The 18,424-nt window shown below is 40.1% G+C and overlaps 1 pseudogene across 1 annotated transcript; it reads right to left on the bottom strand.

Moving 5' to 3' along the window:
• Nucleotides 1–356: 356 nt before the first annotated feature.
• LOC309601603 (cyclin-dependent kinase 7-like) lies at nt 357–18,161 on the bottom strand (annotated as a pseudogene). Its single transcript has 9 exons — nt 18,112–18,161; nt 16,757–16,820; nt 13,574–13,776; nt 10,185–10,268; nt 8,908–8,941; nt 5,913–5,980; nt 3,785–3,853; nt 2,062–2,172; nt 357–479 (listed from the first exon to the last, which is right to left on the bottom strand). The product of its transcript is annotated as a cyclin-dependent kinase 7-like (transcript).
• Nucleotides 18,162–18,424: the final 263 nt, after the last annotated feature.

The raw sequence follows: 18,424 nt of genomic DNA, 5'->3' as shown, positions 1-18,424 counted from the left end.
AATAGGTAATATGACTAGCTACAAAAAAACTCTAGGTCCCATGATTAACAGAAAGTAAAACAGTTGTCTTGGTCTGAAAGCTAGGCTTACAGGCAGATACATATTATTTCCATGTGTTTCAAAAGAACATCATACCAGAGAACAACCCCCATGGATGCAATATCCTAGCAGTTCTTACAGAGACTTTGCTATGAAAATGCTTTCTTGTGTTTTCTATTAGGAGGCTCTTGTCACTACAGCCATATCACATGAGCTAGATGCCAAACTCTGAACATCTTGATGTGCCATGACATATTTCAAGAGGCAATGCAAAACAGCTACACAATCAATATCTAAGAAACAAAAAAGAGTACGTCTTACCTTGTTACTACCTGGTGTGTATAAAAACTATTTGGGCTTCAAAAAGATTTTGCCAAGCCAAAGTCAGCCAATTTTAAAACCCCATTTTCTTCTAACAACAAATTATTTGGCTTAAGATCCTGTCAGTATAGAAAGCAAAAAAATTAATTTTGTCAGTGTTGATAAAACCAGACATATAATGAACCTCTCAGCAGGTATTTAATAACAGTATTCTAAAATGCAGAATTTTGACTCTATCATCAGAAGTCTACACTGTGAGGAAAAACCCCCAAAATGAGGAAATCAAGTATTTCATCATATATGAAAACCATATGTCCTGGTTTCGGCTGGGATAGAGTTAATTTTCTTCTTAGTAGCTGGTATAGTGCTGTGTTTTGAATTTAGGATGAGAATAATGTTGATAACACACTGATGTTTTGGTTCTTGCTGAGCAGAGTTTACACCAGTCAAGGACTTTTTAGCTTCCCATGCTCTGCCAGGTGCACAAGAAGCTGGGAGGGGGCACAGCCAGGACAGCTGACCCACACTGGCCAAAGGGCTATTCCATACCATATGATGTCATGCTCAGTATATAAGCTGGGGGAAGAAGAAGGAAGGGGGGACATTCGGAGTGATGGCGTTTGTCTTCCCAAGTAACTGTTACGCGTGATGGAGCCCTGCTTTCCTGAGGATGGCTGAACACCTGCCTGCTGATGGGAAGTAGTGAATGAATTCCTTGCTTTGCTTTGCTTGTGCGCGCAGCTTTTGCTTTACCTGTTAAACTGTCTTTATCTCAACCCACGAGTTTTCTCACTTTTACTCTTCTGATTCTCTCCCCTATCCCACCAGGGAGGGGGGAGTGAGCGAGCGGCTGTGTGGTGCTTAGTTGCCGGCTGGGGTTAAACCACGACACCCACCCCAGTTTTTATTGCTAAGCATGGCATTATATAGCATGCAATATCCCTCTGGCCAATTCGGGTCAACTGTCCCAGCTGTGTCCCCTCCCAACTTAGAATCATAGAATAGAATCATAGAATAGTTTAGGTTGGAAAAGACCTTTAAGATCATCAAGTCCAACTGTTAACCTAACACTGCCAAGTCCGACACTAAACCATGTCCCTAAGTGCCACACCTACATATCTTTTAAATACCTCCAGGGATGGGGACTCAACAACTTCCCTGGGCAGCCTGTTCCAATGCTTGACAACCCTTTCGGTGAAGCAATTTTTCCTAATATCCAATCTAAACCTCCCCTGGCACAACTTGAGGCCGTTTCCTCTCATCCTATCACTTGGTACTTGTCAGAAGAGATTGACACCCACCTCACTACAACCTCCTTTCAGGTAGTTGTAGAGAGTGATAAGGTCTCCCCTCAGCCTCCTTTTCTCCATACTAAACAACCCCAATTCCCTTAACCGCTCCATATGGCACCATACGGGCTGCTGTGAAGAAAGTTAAATCCATCCCAGCCAGACCCAGTTCACAGTGCTCATCAGAGTTATGTAACTTGAGATACTTTTATATAAATGTCTAAATAACAACTACATCAGTAATTCTTAACATTTCTTGTATTGCTATTGTCTCTCCATAACAGCTAGCATGAAAGCTTATGGACTAAAAACCTGCGAACATCAAAACCACCTTCATTAGACTTTAGACTCAAATTCTATCAAATGTGACTTTTGTTACAGCATAAAGGCTGTCAATTTAGTACATGCTTACCCTGTGTAGAATCCAGTGCTGATGTAAATATTCTAATCCTTGAAGTGTCATCAGCATATATGCCTTGATGCGAGACTGTGTCAACACAATACAAGTATCTTTTAAAATAACCTGTAAAGTGTTAGACTGATAGCAAAGCTTACCATGCAAGATTAACTTCAGTTCTTTCAGCTCAAAAGTTATTTCATTCTTTTAAGACAAAGTTTGAATTGGCAGCCACATATTCTCTACCATTCTCATCCTTTCTCCAGAAAAATGCATCTATTCTGGAGATCAGAAATTGAAATGGGGAGTCCAGATAGCCTACATGAGCTTTGCATAACCAGCAAATGAGAAAATGGGTGGGAAACACAAGTTTATAATTTTATCTCAGTTCCAGGTTGATACCCAATCTTACAAGACAAAGCTGTACACATAAAAGTGATGTGTCAGTAACCTTGAAGAAATTATGTTCCCACTTATTCCTTCTTCCTCCATGCAACCTAAGCATCTAATCTTTGTAAATGCAATGGTTTCCTCTTCTATTTTCAAGACAATCAGGAGGTATAGCCACTTCACTATATTTTAACAAGTCTACTTAATTTTCAACATTCTCTGATTTTTAACATTAAAATTCTATATAAGCATCCTGTTTGAAAATATTTTCTACACTACTCCCCAAAACTTGCTTAATATTATTTTCCAGTTCAATAATAGCCTTTCCCAAGCTTTAAGTTGCTTAAGATTTACAAAGTAGCTATCTACAACTACACAAAATTTCATGTATGCAGCACATGCCTAATCACAACAGGCTGCAGTCCCAAATAGTGGCCTGAGTGATACCACAATGCAGTTAAATGCTCTGCATACCATAGCATTATGTAGTACAAGAGTACAAGATTTTGTTCCTCTTTGTACACTGTATCTTCTTTAGGTCTAAATGTTGCTTAGTTACTAGGTAAACAGAATGAATCCTCTAGAAAGTCTACTCATTCTATTAGCAAAAACCTGATCTAACCTTTTCAGTCTTGCATTCCTCTGGGTTTCAGCAAACTTGTTAATGTTTTCTTTTAATATTTTAAATGCTAGCCCCAGTGCTTAACAACATATGTATAATGAGTTAGCTTAACAGCTACATTAGTTTCAGTCCAGAGTAGGGATAATGTGTGCATATACAGATCTGACATGAATTGCCATCTAGGACAGTCTTCCAAAATGAAGAATCTTGCCTCAAAATATCTGATACAAACACTTCCGCAAAGACAAACTAACTTAAGGTCTTGGAGAATGAAACATCTGTAAGATGCAGATTTGCAAGCACCTAGCATTGTTACATTTAAAAGAATGGTTCAGGTGTGCGTGATTTTAGTACCAGCTCATCACTTGGTATACTTTAATATCGCACTTACTTGAACGTTTGATGCTATTATGCTTAGCAATTGCACTCCAAGATGCTGATCTATGACTGAGGTTCTACGCTCTGACTGAAGTCCCAGAAAAATAACATAGTAAACATAATATGTTTCTTGAAGATCATGCTGACATCAAGTATTTAAAAGTAAAGGCATTATCAGCTGAGAACTCACAAAAATTATCAAACTATTCAAACTTTTTTTAAGGCATGATCAATTTACATAATTAAAGTCACCTTTCTAACATGGGCACATGTAAACCTGTTAAAGTAGTATTTTCAAAAACCATTTAAAGATACCGAAATAACAGATGTCTTAAAAAAATATCTTACCTCTAGATCTGTTTCCATAAAATCAAACACTAAACTAATATTGGACTTGTGTCCAAATGCATCTAGAAGCTGGAAAACAAAATACATTATGATGAAGCATACTCTCATATTTCCAGTTTTCTAAAATTCTGCACCATTTTAGTCTGCATGTGGATCTTCAGCTTGTGAGGGAGGAGGACAGGCACAGGGCTACCTATTGAGAAGACCTGATAATTAGAGGACAGTATGGGACTCTGACATTTCAGTTCTGTTTTGACTCCGATTTTCTTTTATGTAAACCTTGAGAAATTTTATTGTTTCAGTTTTTCGACTTGCAATACAAAAAATTCTTACTCAGTTTAGCTTCTTAACTCAGTCTCCCCCAAAATCCCCATTTAGTATGGTAATAACATTTTACTCAATTGCAAACTCCCTCCTTCCTGGAGTCAGAAATTTTAAGAACAGTGTTAACTTTACCATGTTAGCTACAACAGATATTCTAATGCACACCTTGTCCTCTCCCTAAGTTTAGCTGTTCTACAATGCTCCTACCCTCTTCTTGAAACCAGACTAAGTTTTCCCATGGATTCAGCTTTGTGTATCTGTTTTCTGCAAGTATGCAGTATTTAGAAATTTTAAGTGTTAGGCTTATCAGCTTCCTTTAAAAAATATTCTTAGGCATGTATTAATCTTTGTAGCAAGCTTTCTAGGATAAATAAAACTCTCTGTAGAATATCCAGAATAACCCTTTCTTAGGATGAAGCAGTATAACAATAGAATCAGTTTTTAATTTGAGATAACACAAGCCTGATGCTGAGTAAGAACAACAGATCATCTACCCTCAAGATCAGGAAGGTATGCCCTCCATGGTGTGGCTCATTCCTTATAGTCTCAGTATGATGACCATGTGAATTACCCAATTGCAAGATAGTTGTTTGCATAGTTCATAACAGCAGTAACTGTGTTCATGCTCTCCCTCTGCAGAAACCATGGTAACAGGAGATACTATGCATGTGAGCATACAGGCTTGGCTACTTTTTGTAATTTGTGCCCCTTACACTTCCAACATCCACAACTGTTTTATCAGGACTGCTAAGAGGGATATATCCTTGTCTATTGCCTTTAGTACCTGCTTATGGACCTGCTGATGATGAATTTTTTTTAATTCCTTTTTGAACTGCTGATGCTACCTGCTTCTACAATGCCCATGGCAACAAATTTGAGAAATTCACTACATGCTGTGTAAAGTAGTACAGATTTTTTCCCCCCTCCCAAAATATGTTTTAAAAACATCTCCTATTTCTAGTGCTGTGGCATTTTGCAAATATCAGTTCTGCATTCACTTTACCTACCACCTCAGTTTTGTAGACCTCCCCATGCCCAGCCTCCTCTCCAGAGTGAGGAATCCCAGACTTTCATAAAGAAGATGCTCCATCCCTTTACCATTTTAGTTGTCCTTCTCTGCACATTCTCTAATTATAACTAAAGCAACCACTTTGAAAGTAAGTTCACAATCCAGAAGATGATAATAATATTTCCACTCTGAAAAGTTAAATAAAATATCTGGAAAACTCATATTTGGTCTAATATTTATGACAGAGCTTCAAATTATTGGCATTAGCTAATTTTAAAATATCTTTAGCTCAAGCTAGGTATCTGTAGCTGGAAGTCAACTTAAACCCAACTGAAAAGATATAGGTTTTACTCCTGCCAACAGAGGTTTTAGATATCAGCACTAAAACCTAGTAAGCCACATGAATTCCACTTTACCATTGCTTAAGAAAGCCTGCTTTTGGCTGTCACCAATTCCACGTGAAGCAAATAATCAGGTAAATTCAGAACTGTACTCATTTGCAAGTCTATCAGCAAGATGCAAAATCAGGTAATCTAAATTTCCACAATTCTCCCCACCATTAATATCCACATAGCCCCAGGCTAAAAAGTAAGAGGATTTAAAAAGAAATTACTTTGTTATTGAAATAGGCGTTCTGCCATGACAATTATTTTACTGCCCATTTTGGGCTGGAAAAAATAGCTCAAATAAAAATTTAGTAGCATCTCCATGATCCAACTAATTCTAAATTTCCATTTGAAACTGTACCAACAGTATTTGAGGACTGATTCTAGAAGTAGCATTCATTTTACTTACACCAATAATATTCAGATGGCTTAGCTCCTGTAACAATTTTATCTTCCTGAGGGCTGTTCTGTTGATTCCTACACTGAAGAAAAAATAAAAGATGAGACATAGAACAAAATTTCAGACTTTGGATTAAGCTCCAAAGAAACCTCTCATTCTGTTACTCACTAATGATTTACTACTACAAACTACTTCCTCACCACTCAACAATTTGTTAAATAACAAGTACATTGCCACAGATAAGTAGACTGCTGCAGAATAAAAGTGGACATATACTCTTTTCCACAGCAAATAAATTCTATACCACATGTATTGGGTTTGCGTGGCAAGGTTTTGGTAGCAGGGGGGGCTACAGGGGTGGCTTCTGTGAGAAGCTGCTAGAAGCTTTCCCCCGTGTCTGATAGAGCCAGTGCCAGCCGGCTCCAAGACAGACCTGCCGCTGGCCAAGACCGAGCCAATCAGCGACGGTGGTAGCGCCTCTAGGATAACATATTTAAGAAGGGGGGAAAAAAACTGGCAGAACAACGGCAGTGGAGAGAGAAGTGAGAATGTGAGAGAAAGAACTCTGCAGACAGCAAGGTCAGTGAAGAAGGAGGGGGAGGAGGTGCTCCAGGTGCCAGAGCAGAGATTCCCCTGCAGCCCCTGGAGAAGACCATGGTGAAGTAGGTTGTCCCTCTGCAGCCCATGGAGGCCCACGGTGGAGCAGATATCCACCTGCAGCCTGTGGAGGACCCCACGCTGGAGCAGGTGGATGCGCCCGAAGGAGGCTGGGACCCTGTTGAGAGCCTGCGCTGGAGCAGGCTCCTGGCAGGACCTGTGGACCCATGGAGAGAGGAGCCCACACTGGAGCAGGTTTGCTGGCAGGACCTGTGACCCCATGGAGGAAGCTATGCTGGAGCAGTCTGTTCCTGAAGGACCGTGCCCTGTGGAAAGGACCCACGCTGGAGCAGTTTGTGAAGAACTGCAGCCTGTCAGAAGGACTCACATTGGAGAAGTTCGTGGAGGACTGTCTCCCGTGGGTGGGATCCCACGCTGGAGCAGGGGAAGAGTGTGAGGAGGAAGGAGTAGCAGAGACAGTTTGTGATGAACTGACTGCAACCCCCCATTCCCCATCCCCCTGTGCCACTCGGGGGGAGGAGGCAGAGAAAATCGGGAGTGAAGTTGAGCCTGGGAAAAAGGGAGGGGTGGGGGGAAGGTGTTTTAAGATTTGGTTTTATTTCTCATTACCTTACTTTGATTTGATTGGTAATAAATTAAGTTAATTTCCCCAAGTCGAGTCTGTTTTGCCGATGATGGTAATTGCTGAGTGATCTCCCTGTCCCTATCTCAACCCACGAGCCCTTCATTATATTTTCTCTCCCCTGCCCAGCTGAGGCGGGGGAGTGATAGAGTGGTTTGGTGGTCACCTGGCATCCAGCCAGGGTCAACCCACCACACCACAGTAATTAGATTTAGATTATGAAGCAACATGCTCCCCCTCCTTTTGGCAAAAAGAGGAAGTTCTGGCAAAAGTCTAAAAAAAAAAAAAGTCTAAAAAAAAAGAGAGAGAGGCACACTGACAAACCTCATGAATATATCTCTCTTCTTTTTGAAATAGCATTATTTAATAAGGCAAGGCACACATTCTTTTATACCACAAGTACAGAAAAGCTACAGTGGCCAAAACCTGCTCATCCTTGCTTGAATCCTTTAATAGCCAGATTTTATAGAGGAAAAACCTGGGGGGGTGCACTTTGGCAGTCACACTGACTGCACTGCATCAAACCACGATTCCTGCAGGGTAACAATTCCTCCTTCAAAAATGCTGGTATGTATAGCTTGTATGAAAACTGACCGGCAAGCAAATGCTCCTGTGGTATGTTGTTCAGCAAGAGTTCCAGCTGTGCATGAGCTGAAAAACAGTGTTCTCCCAAAACTCAGGATCTGATTCAACATGTAAGACCCTAGCAAAGTTTTGGTTAAAGCTACATGGATTACTTTACACTCCTGCTTTGCCTATTTTAATTACTTATTTTAGAATCAAGTCAACAATGTCTGCTTTCAGGTGGGCAAAGCCTTAGATTCAGAAAAAAGTATGCCAGGTTACCAGACAACACAGTTATATCTCTTAACACAGGGAAACCAGACATGATCATTATTTTTAATAACTTCTTTGAACTACAGCTAGACATTGTATAGGCCAAAAGTAATGACTGAATGACTGTCCTTGAAGGACATTAATCCATTGAAGGCCAGGTGGATCACGACTGTGTCAGCCCAACTGGGAAACTCCGGGATGAGTGCTCAGTTTCTCTTTAAAAATTCTTCCCTTAGAATGGAATTGGAGAGTTGAGAGCAAAGATTACCACTGGAAAGTTGGTAACTTGATGCAGGATCCCTTAAGGATGGCAGCCTACACACGTACAAAATTCTACTACACCACACAGGCTGTAAGAGATGACCATGATTATTGGGTTTTTACTTGCAATATCCATGCCTAAAGGCACATGACTAGTCAGAGCACATGATCAAAAGACACTGCTCTATGGACCTGATTTCTCAACATAAAACAAACCCACACAGAGACAAGAGTTTTAAGATCTTGTTTTTATTAACTCTTGTCTCAGCATAAATCACAATAATAGAACAAAGGAAACATCTGAAAACCAAGATAAACACTCTCACCTGTCTTACATATTTAAGGCACAGAGATGCAAAAAAGGTATTCTAAACTCAGTGCTGTGAAGATTATTATTCTGTGCTATATTCGTGTTTGTATTCCACTTAAATTGAGAAGCTAGCCAGTTATATACGCATATTTAGACATATACTGTGCATGCAGATATTTCTGCTGCTTTTTTTTGTCCCTGCAGTTTGGGAAGCAATTCTCTACTGAGCCTTACACTAAAAGAGTTGAGCTAATTTTTCTCAGCCAAGTTATGGTGTGAGAAATTAATGCACAAATTTACAAAAGTAAAGCAAACAAAGCACAGCTTCTGCAGCATGAATTTGTTTTAAAACTCACCATCTTTAGTGTATGATCTATGTCCCAGTTTAATCTGAAAATAAATGTTTCATATTATACAAGGTTAAGCCATCTGCCCCAACAGTAGAGGATACATTCTTTAGTGTTATTCTTCTAAGACAGGAGGAGTTTTAGTACCATGAAGTGCTTTACCAGCTAGGTGGTGGTTTGTTTTTTTTAAGGAGGGGGAAGAAAAAAAAAAAAAAAAAAGAGAGAATTGTCTCCACAGCATTAGCTTTTACAAAGGCTTAAAAATAGTCATGATGCTTGAAAACAGAGATAATGCAAACTGGCAGCATAAAATGCTAGCCACAAAGCTTTATTATACCACTAATGAGCTTCTCCCCAGGGAGAAATGAGGCCAAAGTAATTGACAACTGTCTTAGAAGGACTTTTAGTCAGCCCAAGTTGAGAGTATGCTAATTTTACTAGAATCAGTTTATATCTCAATCATTTACTGCCCTGAAATTTTCAAGTCCAGAATCCTCTCACTGATATTTTCCAGATAATAAAAGTTAAGAAAATATTCCAATACAAACAAGAACGTTTTCCACAACAGCTGCTACTAGTAGCAACCATACAGAACAGAATTATAATGCTAAAATGGATTAGTGTATCAAACAAAATTACTTACTATTTATATGGTTTAATTAGCCTAGTAAAGTAGGCCCTTTAACTAACCAAAGTACTGTAACATACATTTTTCATCCCTCACAAAGTACAACTAATCACCTATTTTTAATACAAAAACTTTCTGTAATCTCTTCAGATAGTATGAAGCGAAACACTTTATGAAAACATAGACATTTTTAACATTTATATTCAAACAGTTAAGTTGCAGATCTAAGATCACTTTTGTCACATTCTGTCAAAAATTACCATCAATTCTGAAGAACTTCATCAGGAATAACATTCCCAGATTGAAGGAAAAAAGGTATGGCAGGAGGAAAGATTCAAAAAGCAAGCCACTAGCAAGGATTAATAAAGCCTGAATTTTGGAAATGTGTGTTTTAAGGATATACCTGTTTAACAAGTAACCAAAATTTCAAGCTACAGACTAGGTAACCTTTCAGAAACTCAGAAATGTAGCAAGACTGAAGCTAGTCTGTCTTCTTGGAGGAAAAAAAAAGTATTAAAGAACTTAACTGGATCATTTAAAACACTCTAGAAACAAAATCTTCCCCCATTACCCATTAAGTCAGTCCAAAAAAATCATTAGGCAGGTCAAGAGCCACCAGACACTTGATCACACAACGGGAAAATATTCTGACACTCACCTTTTTAACAGCAACAATTTGGTTGGTGTTCTTATCCCTTGCTTTATAGACAGTAGTGTTGTCCCAAAAACTTGGGTCCGTTACCTGGTGTGTGTCGCCCAATTCACACACAGAGTCGAGGTATTTTCCTTTATTACGTAAATGTGCAGATACGGGTGCATGGTACAAACCAGCACACCATTGATGTAAACTAACAGTTATTTATACAATCGTCTAATACATATTCATTGTCACTTTGTTAAATGATTGGTTAAAATTCTTCGCCTGCCATGTAAATTACTACGCATGCTCACTATGATTCTCGAGACCTTTACTTCCTTAATCTTTTGGGTCGGTGGGTTTCTTGAGTGGGTGGTCCTTGAGTCGGTGGTCGTGATCTCCCCCTGCCGGAATTACCTTTCCCCTAAGTTCACTTAACTTTGGCAACACTAAGCAGTCCTTTACGGACCATTAGCGAAGCAGACTATCATTCACTTTGGGGTTATTTGTTATGAGACAGATATCCTGTTTCATGATGCCATAGTATTGTTAGGGTAAAAATGAGCAAGGTTAATCTTTACTGACATCAGTAGCAAACTAAGGAGAAAGAGAGAGGCTTGTGCGACTACAGGGGTATGCAAGTCGCGTGCCAGCGCAGCCTCGTCAGAGGCTTGGATGTTGCCATGGCAGACGGCCCCCGAGCCGTAGAACGCAGCTCCTTGAGCTGGAGAGGTGCCTGCGCTAGGGCCTTCCCTCAGGAGGAGGCCATGAAATCCTGGTGTCAGCACGGTGGTGGGGGACAACGTGCCTCCCCCAGCCACCTCCCCCGCATGAGGCCGGCCTTCTCACGGGCCAGGCAGAGGCCTCCAGAGCCAGCGCCACTGCAGGCAGCCCCAGGGCCGCAGGGCTCCCCTCCGCCACAGCCCCTCCAGTCGCAAGAGAGCTGTCACCAGAACTGCTTGACCATCCCTCACAGAGTGGCCAGGCCAGGCCCAGCCCAGCCGACCCCTCAGAGGGGACCCCCGCACCTGGAGGGCCAGGGGGAGCCGAGGAGCTCTGCATACACCAACCTGTCCCTCCTCCAAGAAGTCAAGTTTCATGTAGCGCTTGGCACGCCCATGCATCCATCACTGCCAGGGCAGGAGGATGGGGAAGAGACACAGAGAGGGAGGCGCGTGCGCACGCACCTGCCCCTGGCAACCGCCGCTGGCACCACACCCCTCGCCGCCCCGTGTGCAGCTTCCCGCCAGCGCCAGGCGGTTCCTCGCAAGAGCCGCTTGGCACTGTCCCCAGCTCCCGGTAACTCGTAGGAGGCGTGAAGGGGAAGAGGACTGGTGAAGCAGTCGGCGCCATTATCTCCAGTGCCAGAGGAGAGGAGGCTGGAGCACAGCCTGGGAGGGGAACGTGCGGCTGCTCTTCAATACCACAGGTTACAGTGCTACACGGCCCCTTGGCTGAAAACAGTGTGACTGATGCTAAGGCCGTTGGCTGTACTAGCCCGAGATGCACAGGCACAGCCTGGCTCGCTTCTGCCTGCCACGTGAAAGGCTGTAGTTATGGACTACACATATTAAGGACTATGCAAATTAAGCCTAGAGATCAGGTATATTGTGGACTTCTAACTGTAATTGGATGCAAAGGGCTCTCTTCTGAAACAGTTAATAATTTAAATAATCCCAGAGCAACCTATTTATTTTTTTCCCAACCTCAGATCTGATATTCAGTTGTATAACTACTAAGAACAACCACACAGTCTCAATAATCTTTGAGAATACTTCAGTGTCCCTTTCCTGTCCATAAAATTATTCCTGATGAGACATCTGAATCTTTTTAAATAGAAAAAGAAAACAACTCAGTTCTATTGGCAAGTTTGCAAATGGCTAACTAGAAAAATATTTTGATGGTGTGGACATCAAATGCTAGTTAGATTTTCTGTTGATGGCTTTCTCAATCACAAATTAATATATAGTGTGCTGTGTCAACCTTCTCACCCTTCATATGGGTTTTTATTAAAGCTATTAGTATACAATCATAATATTAAGTAAATGCCTTTATTGTGAATACAATACTTCATTCTTCAACAGTGGCAAACAAACTATCTTCCATACTTATTCTGGACCTCCACGCTGTAAAATAAAAGCAGACAGTTAAATATATTCCACTAAAAGAATGGGAAATGGAGATCAACTCTTTTTCACTATTCTAGATTAACAGAGTTCTAGTTTTAATTTCTGATTTAGACATTGATTTTTAATCTATATAAGAACATGCATGGAGTGTCAAAGTATCAGCATCTACCTGTAACAGCTCCATTTTTTTCAGGGGAGAATACAAAAAGATCAACACCTGCAACCTATACTTACAGCTGCTTCCAATTCTCCCACTCTGAAGAAACCGGACTCTTACTCACTTTAGAAAGGTCTGATAAACATAGCAGTATTAAACAGAAGTTTTAGAATTATTTTCACTGCCCAAATTCCAAAGTGCAAAGTAAAAACAAAACCAAGATCAGCCATTACAATCTTTATGAGAAATCAGAAAGGTACTCAATTCATTATTTTGCCAACGAAATTATTTTACAACTTACCTCACCATTAGAAAATTTATGCTAGAGGTCAAGAAGTGTATTACTATGGAAAATAAATAATTTTATTTTTAATTACAATACCCTACTGATATACATGCAGGAAAACTGATTTCCTCTACTAACATGATCACACTGTAGGTGTCCTTATCATTTAACAAAGCTATGTAAGCGTCTTTTCATTTCAAACTCACACCCATCTCCCCAGTTCTTCAAATTTTGTGCATTCTCCCTTTTTAAGCATCAGTGTTTACAATTGAAAATTGTTACAAAACAAAAGCAGATTTTTCTTGCATTTCATGTACAATGCCATATTTGCAAATATTGCAGAAAATATTTATATCAAGTTTAATAAAATGTTTCCACTACTAGAAATACAAGAGTTAACTTACTAAAAAAATAACTTATAAAAACTAGTTTGAGAAATATTTTGGACTTCAGTCACCTGTTAATAGCCTTTGCCAGTCTAAGAACAGACTCTTGTGCTCCTGTCCAGCATATTCAAATTACACATTAAACAGCTGTTACAAAACAGGTAGTGACTGTGATTAATGTAGGCTACGACTATCACTAGCTATCTGCATGTCTGTTTTAAGTCTGTATCTCTCTAATCAGTGATACCACAAGCTACTAATTAGTGAGAGTTGGATACCTTGTGTATTAAGATTTTGTAGTTTGGGTATTGTGCATCAAAGCTGTGAAAATTCCGAGTATACACTTACCAAGAATTACAATGTAATACCATATTTTAAACTTTGAAGAAGGTGTAGAAATAAGATAAATGCTAGGTAAATACAGACAATACACACCAATAAATGAAACTTACTTGAATATATTCAATCTCTTCATCTGACATAAGTTTCCTTCTGTATTTCTGAGGTAAGGTTCTTGCTAATTCAGAAGTGTCTGGTATACCTTGTACTCTAATAACAGGTGAAATATTTTGAAATGCCAGTAATCTGCCTCCTACAGACTCCTGTGCTTTTGAAGCATCAAGAGATGACACACTTGCTTGTAGAGATTCCTGTACTGAAACCCAGATTGCAAAACCATTTACAGAAATATAATAAGACTGTAAAATTAATTAATGAGCAGTCAATAAAAGTTACCAGTTATTGACAATTTTCTTCATTATAACAAATACTTAAAAGAATTAAAAGATACTCTACTTCTCACAAGCTGTTTTTATTGTTGTTAAATATACCAAGAACACAGTGAAAAAATTCTGAAAGTAAAAGAAAGCATATTTGAGTGGCAGAAATACTGATGTGGAAACAGAAGATAAATCAGCATATATCCTAACAAAGTCTTTTTCACTGGGAAGCTGTACTTGCAGAAAAAGCATAAAGTATCAAATGTATGTGTGGAGGGAGTTATGTAGAAAGATAACTAAGATAAATAACTAATATCCACTAAGATGATGCTTTTTGTTTATTGCAACTGTAAAGACAGACAAGTGAAAAAGAGGTAGAGGCTTACAGAAAGATAAAGCTCACAATTATGACATACCACAACATGCAATACAATGCTGTACCCATTTTTAATATTACAAAATGGCATCATATCAAATTATGTTAATGATGTGGAGAATTAACCCCACATATTGGGCATCAGCAATCAAACTTAATGAAATACAGTGACCAAGGAGTGCGTGAAGTATTTTACAGGTGAGGACCAGGAACTAGGCTTAAGAAATTCACATCAGAGAAGTTGCCTTGAGTTTAAGGATAGGAGAACCGATGACAAAAGGGCAGTGTTATCAAAGTCAGCACTGAAAGAATTTTGAACCTTAGGTCTGTCCCACCATGGCTGATCTTGCAGTGGAAACACACAATTACCCCACCAGGCAGGACTGAGTCTTATAGCAATATGTTTACTTCAGAAGCACTTAGGCCTCTGTATATAAGATTAAAACACCTGATAAAGCAGAATGCTTCCACAGGAAGTCTCTCCCAGTGCTCCTGGATAAATGAGCAAGACAAATGCAATATCTAAACAGCTAGGACAGAGGGACTATATAATTATAAAATAAGCAGCATCAAGACTGAGCAGACCTGGATGAGTCAAAGAATGCAAGGAGTTAAAATGCAGTGTTAACTTGTCTCTCTCCCCTCTGCCTCCAACGAAATCAAAGAGGACAAAGGAGAGGAGCCAGTTTTAGCCATAGTGAGTCTGAGTCAATTGCAGGACAGGGATGTCAAACACCTGCAGCAATGTGTTTTTTGGTAAAAAAAAAAAAAACAAACCACCATTGAGAGGCATATTCAGAAGTTCTCAGTCAGAAGACTGTATCTGAAAGTTGCAAGTTGATCAGGTGGTTCAGGAACAAAGGAAGGTCCCAAACAGAGCGAGGAGGAAGAGAACCCATTAGAAGGACCGCAATCTGAACAGAGGGCATGCCATTAAGCTGAAATTTTAAAATTTAAGAGCAGGAGGCAAAGGGAACAGAAGATGAAAATAGAAGAAAACAACACACAAATTATAATAGTTTTGGCTAGTAATGACTACAAAGTATTTTTGTTTCAAGAAGTAACACACCTTATATATGAAAAACAAGAAACAGTTTCTCCAAATTTGTTTTATATATGACATAAATGTTTAGAGATTTGCCTAAGATTTTCCTCTATTGTATGTTTTAAAGTCTGAAGTGTAGTTAGAATAGAAGCATTAGCCAATTAAAAACCTGAAGTCAAGACTCAAAAATACCTGACCTAATATTGCTGTTGCTTAAGCTCAGATACAGTCCCTACTACAGTTTTCTCTTCCCTGTTTGAGACCATCATGTTGCAGTAGTAATATGATAATAGAATTTGGCTAGCCTTTCAAGCACTCACATCCCTAAAAGTATAGTCTTGATCTGTAGAGCTCTGTTTAGCTATGTAGAAGCAACAGTCTGGTACGATGAAATACAGTTATTGCTACAGCGTTCAAGCAAAATGAGGTAGATTGCAATTTACTAGTGAGACAACAGATATCGATTAAGGTAGAAAAGTCTAACATACTTAAAATATATAGTCACAAAAATCTTCTGATGCAAAGATAAACATGAGCTAAGTAACATGTTTTTAAGCCTTTGAGAAAGCAATTCACTGGCATGAGAGGTGGTGCAATTGGCTGAACCAGGAACAAGATACAAAATTCTGACTGAAAGTTATCACAGAAAATAGTTCCTGAAGAATTCACAGGTAAGTCAGAAGTGGCACTGATATGCACTGTAGATACTTTGCAATGTTAATGGATAAACTAAACTTAAAGCTAAATCCCAAATGTGACAAATATGTGGTACGGTATCATTTCTAAACAAGTGAGAATAACAACAGAGCTTCTTAAAACATCTACTACTTTAGTTTCAAATGCTTTATTGACTCAAAAGGAATATTAAAACAACATACAGCTCATTAACTTTGATGTCTAAATGTAACAGTATTGGGGTTCCTATAAATATAAACATAGCTATAGGTATAAAAATTAATGTCAAAGATTGCAATGAAGTTAATTTTTTCTCAGCATTAATTAATAGCACAAGGAAACACTTCTTAAAATGTACAGTGGGATAGCGCTCTCAGCTATAATCAGGGTTTTAAATACCATAGACATCACACACTCCAATTAGGAAAAGAAAGGATGAGGAAAATGCAACATCGTTTCTGCAAATATCACCAAATACCTAAGGCTGCTTCAGATTGACTTGGGCACTATCACTTCAGGCAAATGTTAGTATTTGCAAAAATAGGACTTTGTATATAAGTAGGAAAACAACACTGGAAATCTTCATGAATCTGCCTTGACCAAGAAATAAAGACGTGTGTATTATGTATATTCCCACAGTTGTATAGAGTCTGAAAAGGAAGAGTCAAAGAGCTGCCTTCAAACAACTGTGGTTCAGAAACCCTGCTCAAAATCAGTTGAGTCGCATAGTCGAACCAGAAAAATTGTGTGCTGGTTCTTATATGAAACAGCTAATGCAAAGAAATGTGGCGCAAGTTGTATCTATAGATGAAATACTTACTCTTAGGTCTGGGACTACTTTTTCTGTCCGGGAACTTAATTAACGGAATATGTGGCTTGACTACCTAGAACAAGACAAGGTAGCAGGAGAAACAGGGAGAATAAAATATATTTCTAGACAAACATTAACTTTACCATAATAAAATGGAACATACAACATATTAAACAACCACTTTGTCCTGGTTTTGGCTGGGATAGAGTTAATTTTCTTCTTAGTAGCTGGCATAGTGCTGTGTTTTGGATTTAGGATGAGAATGATGTTGATAACACACTGATGTTTTAGTTGTTGCTAAGTAGGGCTTACACTAGTCAAGGACTTCTCTGCTTTCCATGCTCTGCCAGGTGCACAAGAAGCTGGGAGGGAGCATAACCAAGACAGTTGACCCAGACTGGCCAAAGGGCTATTCCGTACCATATGACATCATGCTCAGTATATAAACTGGGGGGAGTTGGCCAGGGGGGCAGTGACTGCTGCTCTCTCTCTCTCTCTCTCTCATTACAATTTTTTAATTATTATTTTATTTCATTTATTAAACTGTTCTTATCTCAACCCATGAGTTTTCTTACTTTTGCTCCCACCGGGGCAAGGGGAGGGTGAACAAGCAGCTGTGTGGTGCTTGGTTGCCGACTGGTGCTAAACCACGACACACTTCTATACTGCTGCTTTGTGCACCACCACTCTGATAAACTTACTACTTAAGTTCTATTTTTACCCAAGGAGAAATTTCACCTTTAAAGACATTCCTCCACCCTAGTGTCCAGAACAGGAATAAGCATTCTCTTCCTTTTCTCACAGCAATCAGTGTGTATGCAGAAATAGCTACCACAGTAGCATAAATGGAATGATAAAGTTTTAGCACGTGGAATTGCTAGCTGTGCTCTGCCTGTACATATTTATTCAGCTGACTGGATGGGACTGACTAGTTCCATTAAGAAAAAAAACTATAAATTATAAAGCCTGGTATTCAAAGCCACTCTGCTTATTTTTGAAACGTCTTTTCAAGAAGACTCCATGTTTCACCTTCACCTTGAAGGGAAGAGGGATGACTTAAAAAGGAGATGCTGGCTAGCGCCCTCCCCTCTTGAACGGCGCACAAAAGGGGCAGCCCGCAGGCTGCCCGGTAGCATCCTTTGGTACCAGAAGGAGAACCAGGCACCGGAATCAAATGACCGGCACCACAGGGCCAGCCCCGCCACATGCTTCTTCCCCCGCGCCAAGGACACCGGCCTCTCCGGCGGCGTCTCGGACCTCGGCCACCTCAGGCCCCAGCGGCCACGCACGAGGAGAGGCCCGCCACCCGCGCCGGGTTCCCGGCCCCAGCCACCGCAGCTGCGCCGCAAGCCGACCGCCGTTACCTGAACGACCCTAGTGGCGACCGCCATCTTACTGCCCATAGTGACGCCACGGCGCCGCGCCCCACCGCCTGCGCTGAGGGACACCAGGCCACGCCCACTATGGGCGGGGCCCGGAGGAAGGGCTGTTGGAGGCAGTGCCAAAATACAAATACAACAAAATACGGGGGCAACGAATTAAAAGTAAAAAACGACTTCAAGTAGCTCTGCGTTTTATTTGAATTCGATCAAGACACGGCCGATCCACCTTTTAAAAGCTGATATTCACTTATAAAGAGTGTCAATGTTTTTATTAAACATATTACTGTGGTGGGTT

This window comes from Platalea leucorodia (genome assembly GCF_965183815.1).
Source record: "Platalea leucorodia genome assembly, chromosome: W".
Lineage (NCBI taxonomy): Eukaryota > Metazoa > Chordata > Aves > Pelecaniformes > Threskiornithidae > Platalea > Platalea leucorodia.
The sequence above is the reverse complement of the archived record's forward strand: the minus strand, read 5'-3'. Positions and strand labels throughout refer to the sequence as shown.